We start from the raw sequence: 14,337 nt of genomic DNA, 5'->3' as shown, positions 1-14,337 counted from the left end.
TTTAAATATAGTAGAACTCAACCAAAACAAAACTGAAAAGCACTTAAACATTTTTCTGTATAACTTAAAAAACCATCTCAAGCACCAACCAAGACACCAGAGGATGTGATTTGTTTCAGAAAGATCCCCCAAACCAACATTGAACAAATAGTGGTCTGAAAAAAATCCTCCAGTTAGCTAGCAGACTCCACATAAGCCAAGCTTCTCCCTAATTTAAATTTCAATACAGCCATATGACACGCGATGGAAATACAATCCAAGAAATATGTTATTAAGTCATTTCATCCGTGTGTATCCTTAATTACACTCTCAGTTTCTCACACTAGAGAAACTATTCAGTATTTACACATGTGTGTCCTGTTTATTTCACTTAAGAGGATGGCCTCAATATGCATCCATTTAGCTATGAATGTCTCTTGCCGCAGACCAGCTGCAGTCGATGTAGGGTAGGAAGGGGAGAGGTCTCGGGCTGGCGAGTGAGAAAAGAACCGTCGCAAGCAATGTGCAGGTTCCCTCTGAGAAGTCTCAGGGTCTGATTTATTTTTATATCTTTAAGCAATAGCTAAGAGGCATTGGGTGGAATATGTTTACATTTTAGGTTGCCTTAGCAACATCTAGTGAGGTAAAGTTATTTTTACTAAACAATATATTTTTCTAAACTGATTCATTTCATTGAACATCATGAATACATTTCTTAAAAATCACAATTGTCCCCTTATTTTCCCAAACCTAAGTAGAACAAAATGTAACTTAATCAAAATCTCCAGAGGGTAACAATTAAAATCTCTATAGCAGCGGGGGTACAAGCAAGATTTAATTAATTAAGTGTCAAACGTGTGGTCACCAGCTAGCCCTTGAGAAACTGCACAACAGTTAATATAGTTTGCTATTAGCTCTCTACTTTCCTATACCTCTATTTATCTTACCTAAGTGTCATTCGGGTTCATAGTTCATGAGCAGGAGATATTTTCAGCACTGTGAGAAATATTGAATAGCTCGCCTCCTTAATGCATTTACCTGTCCCAACTTTCTCTCTATTTCTTATTTCCCACTATTTCTTACACCTAAAGTCTGTCCTTTCAACCTCTTCATAAGACCCCTTTAGTAATAAGAAGGTCAGCAATAAGAGGGGGGAGTTATAGTAGTGGGAAAACAGAGCGAGTTTCAGGAGAGGTTTCTTTAGAAGTGGGTGTGACAATAGAACTAAGAGAAACTGGAATTTTGGGACTTTTGAGCCAGATCACATTTCAATACATCATTGCCAATTTGCCTTATGGAGAGTTTGTTGTTAGTCACAAACACAATGATTCCTGTGACCAGAGTAACAATTTTAAACATTATGGCATGAAAAAAATAAAACATGAGGGTACGATGTGTTCCACCCTTCTTTTCCCCAAGCTGGAACTTTGTCAAGCAGCCTTGGAGGTTGGTTGGGCTTCGCCAGTCTCTAGTTTCTCATTCTTTATGGCTGAGTAGTACTCCATTTTATAAAAAAAAAACCCCACATCTTCTTTATCCAGCTTCCAGTTAATGGGCACTTGGGCTGTTTCCAAGCTTTCACTATTACGAACTGTGCTGCCATAAATATGGGTGCACATATATCACTGTGGTAAGATTCTTTTAATTCTTTGGAGAAGATACCCACTAGGGGGATAGCTGGGTAGAATGGGACCTCTAAGCCTAATTCTTTGAGTTAGCTCCATACTGATTTCCACAGTGGTTGCCCCAGTCTGGACTCCCACCAACAATGGAGAAGGGCTCCTCTCTCCCCACAACCCCACCAGCATTTGTTATTGGTTGATTTCTTAATAGCAGCCACTCTTTCTGGAGTGAGGTGGAATCTCAGCGTTGTTTTCATCTGCATCTCTCGAATGACCAGTAATGTTGAACATTTTTTTCATATATTTGCTGCTTTTACTTCTTTGAGAAATATCTGTTCATTTCACACACCCATTTTTGAATTGGGTCTTTGAATTTGGGGGGGTCTGATTTTTTTCAGTTCTTTATATATTCTAGATAGTAGTCCTTTGTCAGAGGTACAGTTGCTGAAAAGTTTTTCCCGCATTGTAGGTTGTCTCTTAGCTTTGTTGGCGGTTTCTTTTGCAATGCAGAAGCTTTTTAATAAGATAAGATCCCAGTTGTTGATTCTTTGTGCAAGTTCCCATGTCACTGAAGTTTTTTTCATAAAATCTTTTCCTATAATCTTTTCCTTCAAGAGTTCTATCTAACTTATCTTCCAGCAAATTTAGTGTTTCTGTCTTAATATTTAAATCTTTAATCCATTTCTATCTTAATTTAGTGCATGGTGATAGGTAAGGGTCTAGTTTTAATCTTTGGCAGGTTGAAATCCAGTTTTTCCAACACCATTTATTAAATAGGTTATCTTTCCTTGATTAAAGCTACCTATGAAAAACCAACAGCCAACATCATACTAAATGGTCAAAAACTGAAAACTTTCATGCTAAAATCAGGAACAAGAAAAGGATGCCCACTATCACCACTGTTGTTTAATATAGTTCTGGAAACATTAGCCATAGCAATTAGAAAAGAGAAAGAAATAAAAGGAATAAAAATAGGAAAGGAATAAATTAAACTGTCATTATTTGCTGATAATATGATACTTTATATGGAAGACCCAAAATACTCTGCCAAAAGACTTCTAGACTTAATTGACAGATTCAGTAGAGTAGCTGGATATAAGGTAAACACTCAAAAAACAATAGCCTTTTTATATACAAATAATAGGCTCACTGAGAGAGAAATTAGGAAAACAAGTCATTTTACAATAGCATCCAAAAAAATGAAATATCTGGGAGTCAATCTAACAAAGGAAGCAGAAGACCTCTACACTGAAAACTATAACAGTTTGAAAAAGGAGATTGAGGAGGCTATAAGAAAATGGAAAGACATCCTTTGTTCCTGGATAGGAAGAAGCAATATAGTGAAAATGGCCATACTTCCAAAGCTATTATATAGGTTTAATGCAATGCCAATTGAAATTCCAACAATATATTTCACAGAAGTAGAGAAAACAATCCAAAAATTCATTTGGAATGAGAAGAGACCTAGAATAGCAAAAGAAATTTTAGGCAACAGAGATATGGCTGGGGGTATTACAATCCCCAACTTGAAACTATACCACAAAGCTACTGTGACAAAAACAGCATGGTATTGGCAAAGAAACATACCCAAGGATCAGTGGAATAGATTAGAAGATGCAGAAATGACTACAGATATCCTCAGCCACCTCATCTTTGACAAAGGAGCCAACCATCCTCATTGGAGAAAGAAAATATATTCTTTTAAACTACTGTTCTTAGGTACCTGATTCATCCCTCAATCCCTCTCAGGCTCCAACTACTAACTGTTGGGAGTTGGAATAGAGACAAATTCAACCTTCCTTTACTTTCATGAAGAGTAAAGAAAGTCAATTGAGTAAACAGTTAAGAGAAACTACCACATTTGATGCTTTGGTTTTGGCAAATGGACTAGGGGAGTCGCCTTCGCCTGCCACACTAAGTGCTTGGTGAAGGTTGACTCTGAGCTAAATAAAAATGAGGACTGTGTATTCCAAGGGTCATGGCAGCTCAAACCTTGGTAATTTATTCATTTTGAGCTCTTACATCTCTGTGCTATGTTGGTTAGAGGGCTGAGGAAAAGTGGTGTTATTCTGCTATGAAACAGAAGAAATATAACATCTTGAAGCAGTGGGTCCATCTGAGTGGGGCCACACCCTGTGCAAGGGCCCCACCTCAGAGTCTCCTTTCATGGTCACCTTGGTCATCACAGTTGGGGTGACCCCGTCTGGACACCCGCTACAGTCTCGAGCATAAAGAGCATGCCTGGTCAGGCTGATCTCCACGTTGGAGGGCCTGCTTCAACCCCAGCCAAATGTGGGCTATAATTCTCACAGCCTGTCTCTGAAAAATCAATAAAACCACTAGTAAATGTTCAACAAAGATTTATCATTATATTAAAAAATGTATATGTGTGAGAGAAAGTTAGAGGCCCAAGGAGACAAGTCAATAAAACCATCTCCTTTATTTCTGGCCCGATCCTTCCTTGGGATAACAATAGTGTTATTACCTTCACCTGGGAGTACCAGCCAGGCAGGACTAGCCCACCCAATGTCTAAAGTGGAGCAAACAGCTGTCAGGCTAATTAATATGAATTGCAAGCCTCTGGCCAGCTCCTCCTTCCTCGGGTAATTAGGGAAACAAGATAAGGCCCTGGAGCCCTAGCTGGCTGTGATAAATCCAGGTGCCAGGTACCCTTGGGAATAGAATGCAAAGCCCTTTTTCCCCTGACTGCATTTTTGAACCTGGCCAAACACTGTGACTCTACCTTTCCTTGAGGAACATCATTCATACACTCTAGTTAAAAAACAATCATGCAAATCTGCTAAAAGGAGATTGCAGGTGCTCCATCACACAAGAAAAAGTAAGTATATGAGGGGATGGACACATTAATTTGCTCACCTGTGATGGTCATTTCTTGTCTATGCATATCCAGCCACCATGCTATACACCTAGAATACATACAATTAAAATTTCTAATTAAAATAAGATAAAAAGGAAATCACCTTCTATCTTTTATCCTGGAGGCACATGAGAGTAACACCTGCCAGACAGGGTCCATCTGCACACACTCCCCATCTATTAAGGGGTGAGAGGGAGACAAGGGCTACAGCATGGGAAAGGGGAGCTGGTTGGGGCAGGGGCCTGCAGAGAGCAGAAGCACCCAGTGGCACACTCTCCTCACTCCAGAGCAGAAGCCCCGTGGGTCTGGGGAGTTGGAGACAAATCTGACCACTGTACACAGCGTTTCATTGAGTTAAGTATCATAAGTAATCTAGAGACCATTTAAAGTATACAGCAGGATGTGCAAGGTCACCTGCAGATATTACACCACTTTTCAGAGGGACTGGGGTATATGCATGGGGAGAGGAAGCCTAAAGGAACCCCTGGAAATATCAGGGGTCAGCTATTCTCACAGCCTCAGCTCCAACTGCTATACCACACTGTCTACAGCAGTTCCATCTTGCACAGTCAGCCCTTCCCCAGGGCAAGGTTCTGGGTTCTGGGTCCTTGTCCTTCCCAAGTCCTGGGTAACTCACCAGACCTTATTCAGCAAAATCTTCATGTATTGAATTATCAGATGGGCAGAGTGTTGCACCCGGTGAGAGAGAACCAACCAGAGACTGATATTAAATCCACACAGGAGTTTATTACCGGCCGGGACCCGAGGTGAGCATCGGACTCGAGCCTCAACTGGGGGTTGACAAACATGTTTTATACACCTTTGAGGCCAACAGTTTCTAGGCCTCCCTATGGGATAGAACTAGTAAAGCAAGCAAAGGTACAGAAGCAGAACGTCCTGCTGTTAGAACATTTGTAAAACAATAGTTGATTAATTGTTGTTTCTAAGAGACTCTCTAAGGGGAGGAGGTTTCTAAGCTTCCTTCTTCTGAGTTCATCTAAAGGGCAGACAGGTGGGTCAAGCAGCAATATGGAGTCTGTCTTGCTAACAAAGGCCCTTCATTCCCCACTGGTTCTTGTAATTTAATCAAATCTTTGATTCCTGTATTTACTCTTTGAATTTTTTTTAAACATCTTTTAAAATCTCATAATTTTGTCTCAACACCATCAGTTTAACTGTATCAACCCTCTGTCTAACATATTTAGTCAGAGCAGTTATAATGTACCGTCCCATGAGCAAAAGCAGAAATAAGATAACTAGGGGCCTTGCTACAGCAGAAAGTAGGGTGGTTAACCATGGAGACAAGTCAAATAGATTTTGAAACCAATTTTGATCCTTTTGTTGAGCATATTTAGTCTTTAAATTTTCCCTGACCATAGCTAAGGTATCTCTGAGGACACCAGACTGATTAGCATAGAAGCAACAGGTTGTTCTTTTTTTCTTTTCCTAGGGCTACATATAACCCTTCTTGTTTTATGAACAGGAGGTCAAGTCCCCTTTGATTGTGCATGACCATCTCAGCTAGGGAATCAATCTGTTTTTTTTAATCTGAAGATCAAGGCTTTCAGGTGACCTAAATCTCTGGCTACTTGGTGGCTTAGGGCTTTAAAATCTGTGTCCTGAAGGATCAGGGAGGAAATTCCAATAGCCACTGACCCGACTATTCCTAATCCCACCAGAATGGGCACTAAAATGGGGGCAGCCCATTTACTCCTATAGTGTTCAGTGGTTAATCCCAGATGTTCATGGCCCCCTTTCTTATTATAATACAAGACTTGTGGAACAATATACATGGTGAGACAAAGTGGCAGATTGGGTAGCCAAGACTCATTTGGGAATGTATTTAGTCAAGTCCTCAGTGCAAGCAAACCAAGCATATCAGGACCAGGTCTCCTGACTTGAAACCATTGGGCTGGAATGTCACAAAGGTTTTTTTTCTCAAGCCTGTTGTTTTGTAGCCTGGATTTCACTCTGAAGAATCTGTAAGGCTTGAAGAGACTGAAGTAAAGAGACACAAGAACTCTCTGTTATCTGTTCAAGGTTTAATTTAGGGAGGAGTGGCGGCGGCCTCCCATACAGGATTTCAAAAGGGGTAAACTTGTCACATATGGGGTACATCTAACTCTTTTTTTTTCTTTGGTACTGGGGATGGAACTCAGTTCCTTGTGCTTGTGTAGCAGAAGGGTACATCTAACTCTTAACAAGGCTAGAGAAAGCAGATCAGGCCACCTACCACCAGTTTCTAGAACATATTTAGTCAGAGTTTCTTTCAGGGTCTTATCTATCCTTTTCACTTGCCCTGAACTTTGTGGGTAATAGGCACAGTGTAACTTCCAATTGATATGTAGTGCCCTTGCCAACAATTTGGATATCTGTGCCGTGAAGGCAGGCCCATTGTCAGACCCCAGGTAATAAGGGATGCCAAATCGGGGAACTATCTCCTGGAACAAAACCTTAGTTACTATGTTGACTGATTTTCCAGGAGTGGGGAAAGCTTTTACCCAACCTGAGTAGGTGTCAACCAATACCAGTAAATATTTGAACCTATTGCTGGATTTTATTTCAGTGAAATCAAGTTACCAATTTTGCCCTGGCTCTCTTCCCCACAGTCGATTACCTTTGTTTCTTGGTCTTGCCTTGGAGTTTAACTGTGTACACACCTGACACCTGGAACTGATGTCCTGGACCATAGAGGTCAGTCCTGGGATTGAAAACTTAGAGCTCATTAGTCTTTTTAACTTTGATTCTCCCAGGTGACTTAAGTGATGTAACTGATGAACAAGTTGTCGCCCCAGGGCTTGGGGGAGACAGATTCATTCCTTTGTCCCTTTCCACCAGCCTGAGTCCAATTTTGTACCCCTTCACTTTTGATTTTCCTCTTTCTCTTCCAGGGTATATGTGGGCTTTTCTGACAAGTAGCCAAAGGGCTGGAAAGGCAGAATGTCTATTGGCCCCACTGGTTCTTTGGCCACTCTTTGGGCCTCATCATCGGTCTCTCGATTACCACGGGCTTCAAAGCTGTCTCTTTTTTTGGTGGCTTTTGTAATGAATAATGGCCAATGCCCTGGGTTTCCAAATTGCCTCCAATTAGGCCAAACTTTTTTTTATATAGTTTTCCCTTCTGATGTCAATAGCCCTCTCTGTGTGTAGATGTCACCATGTACATGGGCAGTGGCGAATGCATACCAGCTGTCAGTGTAGATGCTTACAGCCTTGTTTTGATCTAACAGAGCTTGAGTTAAGGCTATTAGTTCAGCCCTCTGCATTGAAGTCTTTTGGCTTAATGCCTGTGTCCAGTGTACCTGTTTTTCTGGACTGACTATGGCTGCTCCCACATACCTGACTCAGTCTTCCATGAACTGTTTCCATCAGTGAAGAAGGTCTCATCTGGGCTTTGCAGGGCAACATCAGTCAGATCTGGGCTGTTGGCGGTGGAAGTTGTCAGAGTGTCCAGACAGTTATGGAGGTGCATATGTATGAGTTGGAGTCCAGGAGCAAGGTGGCCAGATTGAAGGTTGTTTCTCAGGTGAATTTGATGCATGGAGCATCCAGCAACAGGGCCTGGTACTGAGTCAGGCAGGCATTGGAGAGCCATCATTCTGGGGCTCCTCTCAGCAATGTTTCCACTGCATGGGGTGTGGTAATGACCAGGTCCCATCCCAGGCTGAGCTTATCTGCCACCTTGACCAGGAGGGTGGTGGCTGCAACTGCCCTCAAACAGGTAGACCATCCACTTGCCACAGGATCAAGTCTTTTAGACAGTAGGCCACAGGTCCGTTTCAAGGCCCTAATGCCTGAGCTAGCACTCTTTTGGCTATGTCCCCTCGTTCAGCCACAGACAACCAAAAGGGCTTGGTGACATCAGGTAGGGCCAAGGCTGGTGCTGACACTAAGGCTTTCTTTAAAGCCAAAAAGGCAGCTTTCTCTTTTTCTGTGCAGAGGGACTGTCTCTTGTGTCTGGAGTGCAGCAATAGTGACTTTCCCCACTTTCTTGGCTAGGACTTCCTCAGGGGGGAGGGGCATCATGGTTATCATAAACTTTCTGGGCTATGCTCAGGAGTTCAGTCTTATTCTTTCCCTTGAATCCCTCTAATTTCTGTAACTTTTTTTAATGCCTGGGGCCAACTGGGAAACAAAGGCCAGATTTAAAGCTGCTGCATTTTTGGGTGCCCCTGGGTCAATAGGAGTGAAAACTCTATAGGCTTCCAAGAGTCTCTCCAAAAATGCAGCCGGAGACTCTATTTTTCCCTGGCAAACCTCATTTACCTTACTCAAATTAGTGGGCTTTCTGGCCACTGCCCAGAGTCCCCTTAATAAGTGCTGGTGGTAGGTCCCCAGCCTCCTCTTACCATCATCATCATTGGGGTCCCATTCAGGATGTTGCGATGGAACTACTGTTTCAGCCTTGGCTGAATGCCCTGGAGTTCCGAGAGTGAGGCCAGGGTTTGGCCCCAGGGCCTCTTTGACTGCCTGTTGATAAATGCAGTCCTGCTCCTCAGTGGTGAACAGGATCTGTAAAAGCTGCTGGCAATCATCCCAGATTGGCTGATGGGTATGAAAAACAGACTCAAGAAGAGATTAATGTCTGAGGTTTTTTAGAGAAGGGGGATTTTGATGTTTCCAATTGTAAAGATCACTAGTTGTAAAAGGGACATAAATCAATCCTCCCCTGGGCTCTGTCTGTTTTAAAGAAAAAAGGGAGGAGGAAGGTGGGGCTGATGGACCATAGTCTTGTCCCAATTGAGTGCAACAGGTCAATTGGGACCTGTGGGGCCCTGACTCCCGTGACCACATTTCAAACCTTTTGAGCAATGTGCACAGAATAAATTCCCACCGGGGGCCAACTGACTCCAAAACTTGGCCATTCTGATTGACACAGACTTAGCAGTTTGCCTTTGGAAAATTTCATGCCATATTCATCTTCTTTGTCTGTGGAATAAATTTTTTGAAGTTATTCAAAACACAATCAAGTGGAGTTCCTTCTGTGGACTGTGAGGAACCCATAATTTCAGCCTGTGAAAACACAAAAGTCACACAAAGCAAGCAGACAGACAGACAACAATAAACAGACAAAAACAGACTTTGGTCACATAAACCTCTGGGGCCAAATGGATTCGGACCCCACCCAGGGAGTCCCTCTTCTGAGGACTCCAACCCAGTTGAGCCTGTTCACCATCGTGAAGAGGCTCTAGGTAGGAGGAACCTGCACCACGTCTGGCTTCCTCCTACCTACCCACAGTGCACTAAGAATCATTTGATTCTTACCTCTAGAGGCTTCCAGGATAAACTCCTGTGGGTTGGTTGGTCGGCGATAGGGCTCGACTGGGGACTGGGACCGGCCTACCCAGAGTCCCAGAATACCGTCAGGGTGGCCTCTCCTTCCGCAGACCGGTGTCCAGAGGGGCCAAACACTGCCGATGTCTGATCCTGGTCTCCTAAAAAGAAACAAATCCTCCAAGATAATAAGCTCCAGAGCAGCTGGCTGTCTCGCTGGGGCCTCCAAGAATGTTGCACCCAATGAGAGAGAACCAACCAGAGACTGATAGTAAATCCACACAGGAGTTTATTACCGGCCGGGACCCAAGCCGAGCATCAGACTTGAGCCTCAACTGGGGATTGACAAATATGTTTTATACACCTTTGAGGCCAGCAGTTTCTAGGCCCCCCTATGGGATAGAACTAGTAAAGCGAGCAAAAGGTACAGAAGCTGAACGTCCTGCTGTTAGAACATTCGTAAAACAATAGTTGCTTAATTGCTGTTTCTAAGAGACTCTCTAAGGGGAGGAGGTTTCTAAGCTTCCTCCTTCTGAGTTCATCTAAAGGGCAGGCAGGTGGGTCAAGCAGCAATATGGAGTCTGTCTTGCTAACAAGGGTCTTTCACAGAGTATCAGGCACAGGGACAAAAATGAGAACCTGTTTTAGAACTAAAATGAAAGAAGCTAGAAAAAAGCCCAAGAGTTAGAATTATTCCACAAGGTCAGAATCAGATTTAAGGGTCAAGCTGACAGCCGGGATAAGCTTCCCCCTGTTAACCCCTATTTGGAGAACATTAGTGAAGCAGTTTGGCCCAGAATTTTAAGCAATCATTAAAACCTGAAGGGAGCTTGGTAGACCTGCACTTGCTTTAGTATATGGGCTTATGCCTCCCTCTTGTGTTTACTTCTGAGAATTGCAGGATTCCATTTGAACTGGGCAATATTTTTCTAGGGATCTCCCATTACCATTTTCTCAAAAAATCGTTTCAACTGTCTAATTCAAAAACGCAAAGAAGCAAAACATTTATAACACCAAATATCAATTCCAGATCTATTTTACATCTGCATGCTATCTCATTTCATTTTTAAGATTGTCCCTCTGAAGGAGGTCTCATAGGTATTGATCCTTTGGGGATAGGTAGAAGGAGAGACAAAGAACCTTTGTTCAGGATCACAAAGCTACTCCATGACAGTACAGCCTGCAGAGTCCCACAGGTTCCTGGCTGCACCAGTCCTATTGCTCTTCACTGGTTATTTCACAGGAATTCTCAGGTTGAGCACAAAAATCCCTGGCATCCCATCACTGCTGTGTGAAATCATCACCAAGGCAGACGGGATCAGTTGTCACGTGGAATGTGGGGTGAAAGCTCGAGCTGGGTGCCAGGCAGGTGGACTCTTGCATCCTTCCCACCGGTGCTGGGTAGCTGGGTAGCAGGGTATTCCTAGTGGCAGGGTGGGCCCACATCTGCCCATGATTTGTGCAGGGGAAGACCTGGGGGCCTGGATCACCCTCCATCTGAGAGGTCAGTAGCCTGTGGCCTCGTAAACCTCGCCCACGCACTCTGCCCCATATTAGCTTTATTGCAGCCCCTCTTCTCCACCATAACCATGCACTTGTCTTCTTTTTAATTTGTTTTATTTATTTATAATTGATTAAGTTTATTGGTACATTTTAGATACACGTAACGATAACATTCATTGTATGGAATTTGTACCTGTACATGATATATCTTGATTCTTTTTTAAAATCCCACTTCCCTACTCTGCCTTCAACCCCTCTTTTCCTCCTTATTTACAAAAGCCTTGTTTGCATTTTTCCTTCTTTTTTTCATTTTCTTTTCCTTTCCCCCACCCCTCTCCCTAGTTCCTCTAGCCATTTGAACATTTTTTTCCTATTTCACAAATATCTATGATACATTTTGGTCCTCATTTACATGTTCAGTTTCTCATACCAGAGAAACAATGCAGTTTTTATATGTACATGTCCAAATTATTTCACTTAAGAATGTGGTCTCAAGGTGCATCTATTTAGTATAAATGTCTCAAATTTATTCTTCTTTATGGTTGAGTAGTACCCCATTGTATAAAAAAACCACATTTTTATCCATTCACCAGTTGATGAGCATTTGGGTTGTTTCCAAGATTTAGCTATTACAAATGGTCATGCATCTGTTTTCATACTTGTACATCTTTTTTGCCCATGTTTAAGATGCCTGAATATTCCATCCACCCAGTCTTTAAAATTACCTTCATTTCTCAAAACTTAATTCAAGTGCCAGCTCATTCTTGTACCTTTTCTTGAATTTTTATCTCCTCACTACCCAGTTCCATGTATCTCTCTCATGAGAGGACTTATCACTCCTTGCACCTGTTTCCAAGATATACATTGTTTCCTTCACAACCTGTGAGCATCTTGAGGACAGGGACAACCCCTCTCTGTATTTGGTGTGATGGAAAGGGACAAGAAAAGTAGTGGAGATATGATGAGACTTGGGCTGGACAGACCCACCCACCTCATGTTGTTATTCAGACCTTCCATGGTGGATTCTTGTGTCTGTAAATGTCTTAGCACTACCTGTTATGGAAATTAATGTAAAAATGTGCATAAATTCATTATACACAGAAACCAGTAGCTTTAATAAAATCCAGTTTGAACTGCTTATTATAGCAACAAGAAAACAAATCTAGATAGAAGTCATTTGCCCAAGGTCACATCGGATTTCTAAGACTCAGAGCTCCTGATTTCCAGGTTTGTATCTTTTAAACCAATCAAAATCATTTTCATCTCATTGCTTTCTGATCCCATAAGCAAATAAATTGCTTCCAACACACTCTGCATAAGGTTATGCCCTTGTATTAGTCAATTTTCCATTTCTATAGCAAAATATCTGAAATAATCAATTTAAAAAGAGAGAAGGTTTATTTTGGCTCCAAGTTATGAAGGTTTCAGTCTATACTTGGTTTTTCTTGTTTCTTTTGTGCCTAGAGTGAGGCCATGCATCATACCAGCACCACATGGCAGAGGAATCCTGCTCATTTCATGGTCAAGAATGAAAGAGAAAACTAGCAGAATCTGCAAATCCCCTTTGTGTATTCATTCCAATGACTAGAAGACCTCTTGCTAGGTACAGCCACTTGAAGTTTCTAGTGTATTCCAATCATGCCATAGCTAGAAGTCAAGCTTTTAACATCCAGGGTTTTGGAGAATTTTTAAGGTCCAAACTAAAGAAACTCCACTTTACATTTCTGCCTATTGTCACTTTTTTCCTTCAAATAAAGCCAAACACTCCAAAAGCAGAGCCTGGTTATCCTCTTTCCCTGTCCTCCCCTCAATATGGCCTAACACAAGAAGTGGCACACAGTAGAAATTGAACACATCCTTGCAAAACTCCAAGTAAGCCCTAGCATCCTCAGCTTTCCTTAGCCAAGGTATCCAGGTCATCACCACATACTACCGATCCAAAATTCAGCATGCTCCCCAAACACCCCTGCCCTCATTCTCCATGGTTCTGTCTGTGGTCCTGTTGGGCTCCCTTGGGGTGACAGTGGGGCAGAGCAGACACACAGGGAAGAGAAACCCAAGCACAGAGCGGGACCAGAAAGCTACGGTCCTCAGTGTCCGGAGTTTAGCAGTCACATTCTAAGGCCAAGTCAGAGTGACACTAATGGGCCTGAAAAAGAAAAGCAAAGGCAATTGGGCAAAAAAAAAAAAAAAAAAAAACCAAGCTGATACTGTTTGGAGAAGCATGAAGCGAGAAGAGGGATGGGAATGGGGGGAATCAAGGCAATTGCTATAACCAAGTCTTGGGAGACAGAGGCACCTTTTACAAATTAATTATTTAATGCTGCAGTCTATGCAGCAAATAAGTGGGCTTGGCTGAAGGCAGCACAGAAAATGTCTCTGCCTTAAACACTGCCAGCTGACTCCAAGCAAGTTCTGGTCTTCAGCCATGGCTCTCCAAAGACAACACCTGTGACCTCCCTTGGCCAGAACAGCAGACTTTAGCCCAGGCTTTGCCTGTTTTCATTCCTTTTAAATCACTCCTGGTCAGGACTGTGGTGCTGTGCCTGGCTGCAGGTGAAACTGGATCCTCCTTCCAGATCCCCAGTCTTCTCAGTGCTTCCCTTATGAGCCAGACATCTCTTTTGGCACTGAGCAAAAAGACAGGCAGCTAGGTTGTTTCCTAAATCTAAACCATGATTTCATCCACAGGCCAGGTCCAGAGCAGGAGCATCTGAAGGCCTAATACAAAATCCTTTCATCCTGAGATTTCAGGGACTTTCTTTCTTTTTTTTTTAGTGTCCAAAGAGTGACAGAAGGAGCGACCCAGAGAAGTGTTCCTCAGCTGGTGCCCACTCACTGCTGTCAAAGTTCCAAGCACATTTCACCCATAAATGGTTGAACCAGGACTTCCTCATAGCACCTGGAGGCCCAGAGGGTGCCCTCTTCACTGCCCATGTGTCCTGTTTGCTGTTGTTCAGTCTCCAGAGGCCTGTTTCCTGCCCTAGAGGTGAACAAGTCTGCGACAGAATTAATGAGCGATATCCTACTGATGGCCAGCCCACCTTCCCTTCAGCTCTGTATGCTTTTGTGTATTTTCCA

The 14,337-nt window shown here is 42.7% G+C and overlaps 1 long non-coding RNA gene across 1 annotated transcript; it reads right to left on the bottom strand.

Annotated features, from left to right (window-relative positions):
• Positions 1-2,640: 2,640 nt before the first annotated feature.
• LOC110349041 (uncharacterized) lies at positions 2,641-5,501 on the bottom strand. Its single transcript, XR_002394740.2, has 3 exons — positions 5,117-5,501; positions 4,479-4,528; positions 2,641-3,920 (listed from the first exon to the last, which is right to left on the bottom strand). It is a non-coding gene; the product is annotated as an uncharacterized LOC110349041 (long non-coding RNA).
• Positions 5,502-14,337: the final 8,836 nt, after the last annotated feature.

This window comes from Heterocephalus glaber, unplaced genomic scaffold (genome assembly GCF_053883595.1).
Source record: "Heterocephalus glaber isolate CG9 unplaced genomic scaffold, H.glaber_assembly_v1.0 deba00000470, whole genome shotgun sequence".
Taxonomy (NCBI): domain Eukaryota; kingdom Metazoa; phylum Chordata; class Mammalia; order Rodentia; family Bathyergidae; genus Heterocephalus; species Heterocephalus glaber.
Note: the sequence above shows the minus strand (reverse complement) of the source record. Positions and strands in the feature narration are given on the sequence as shown.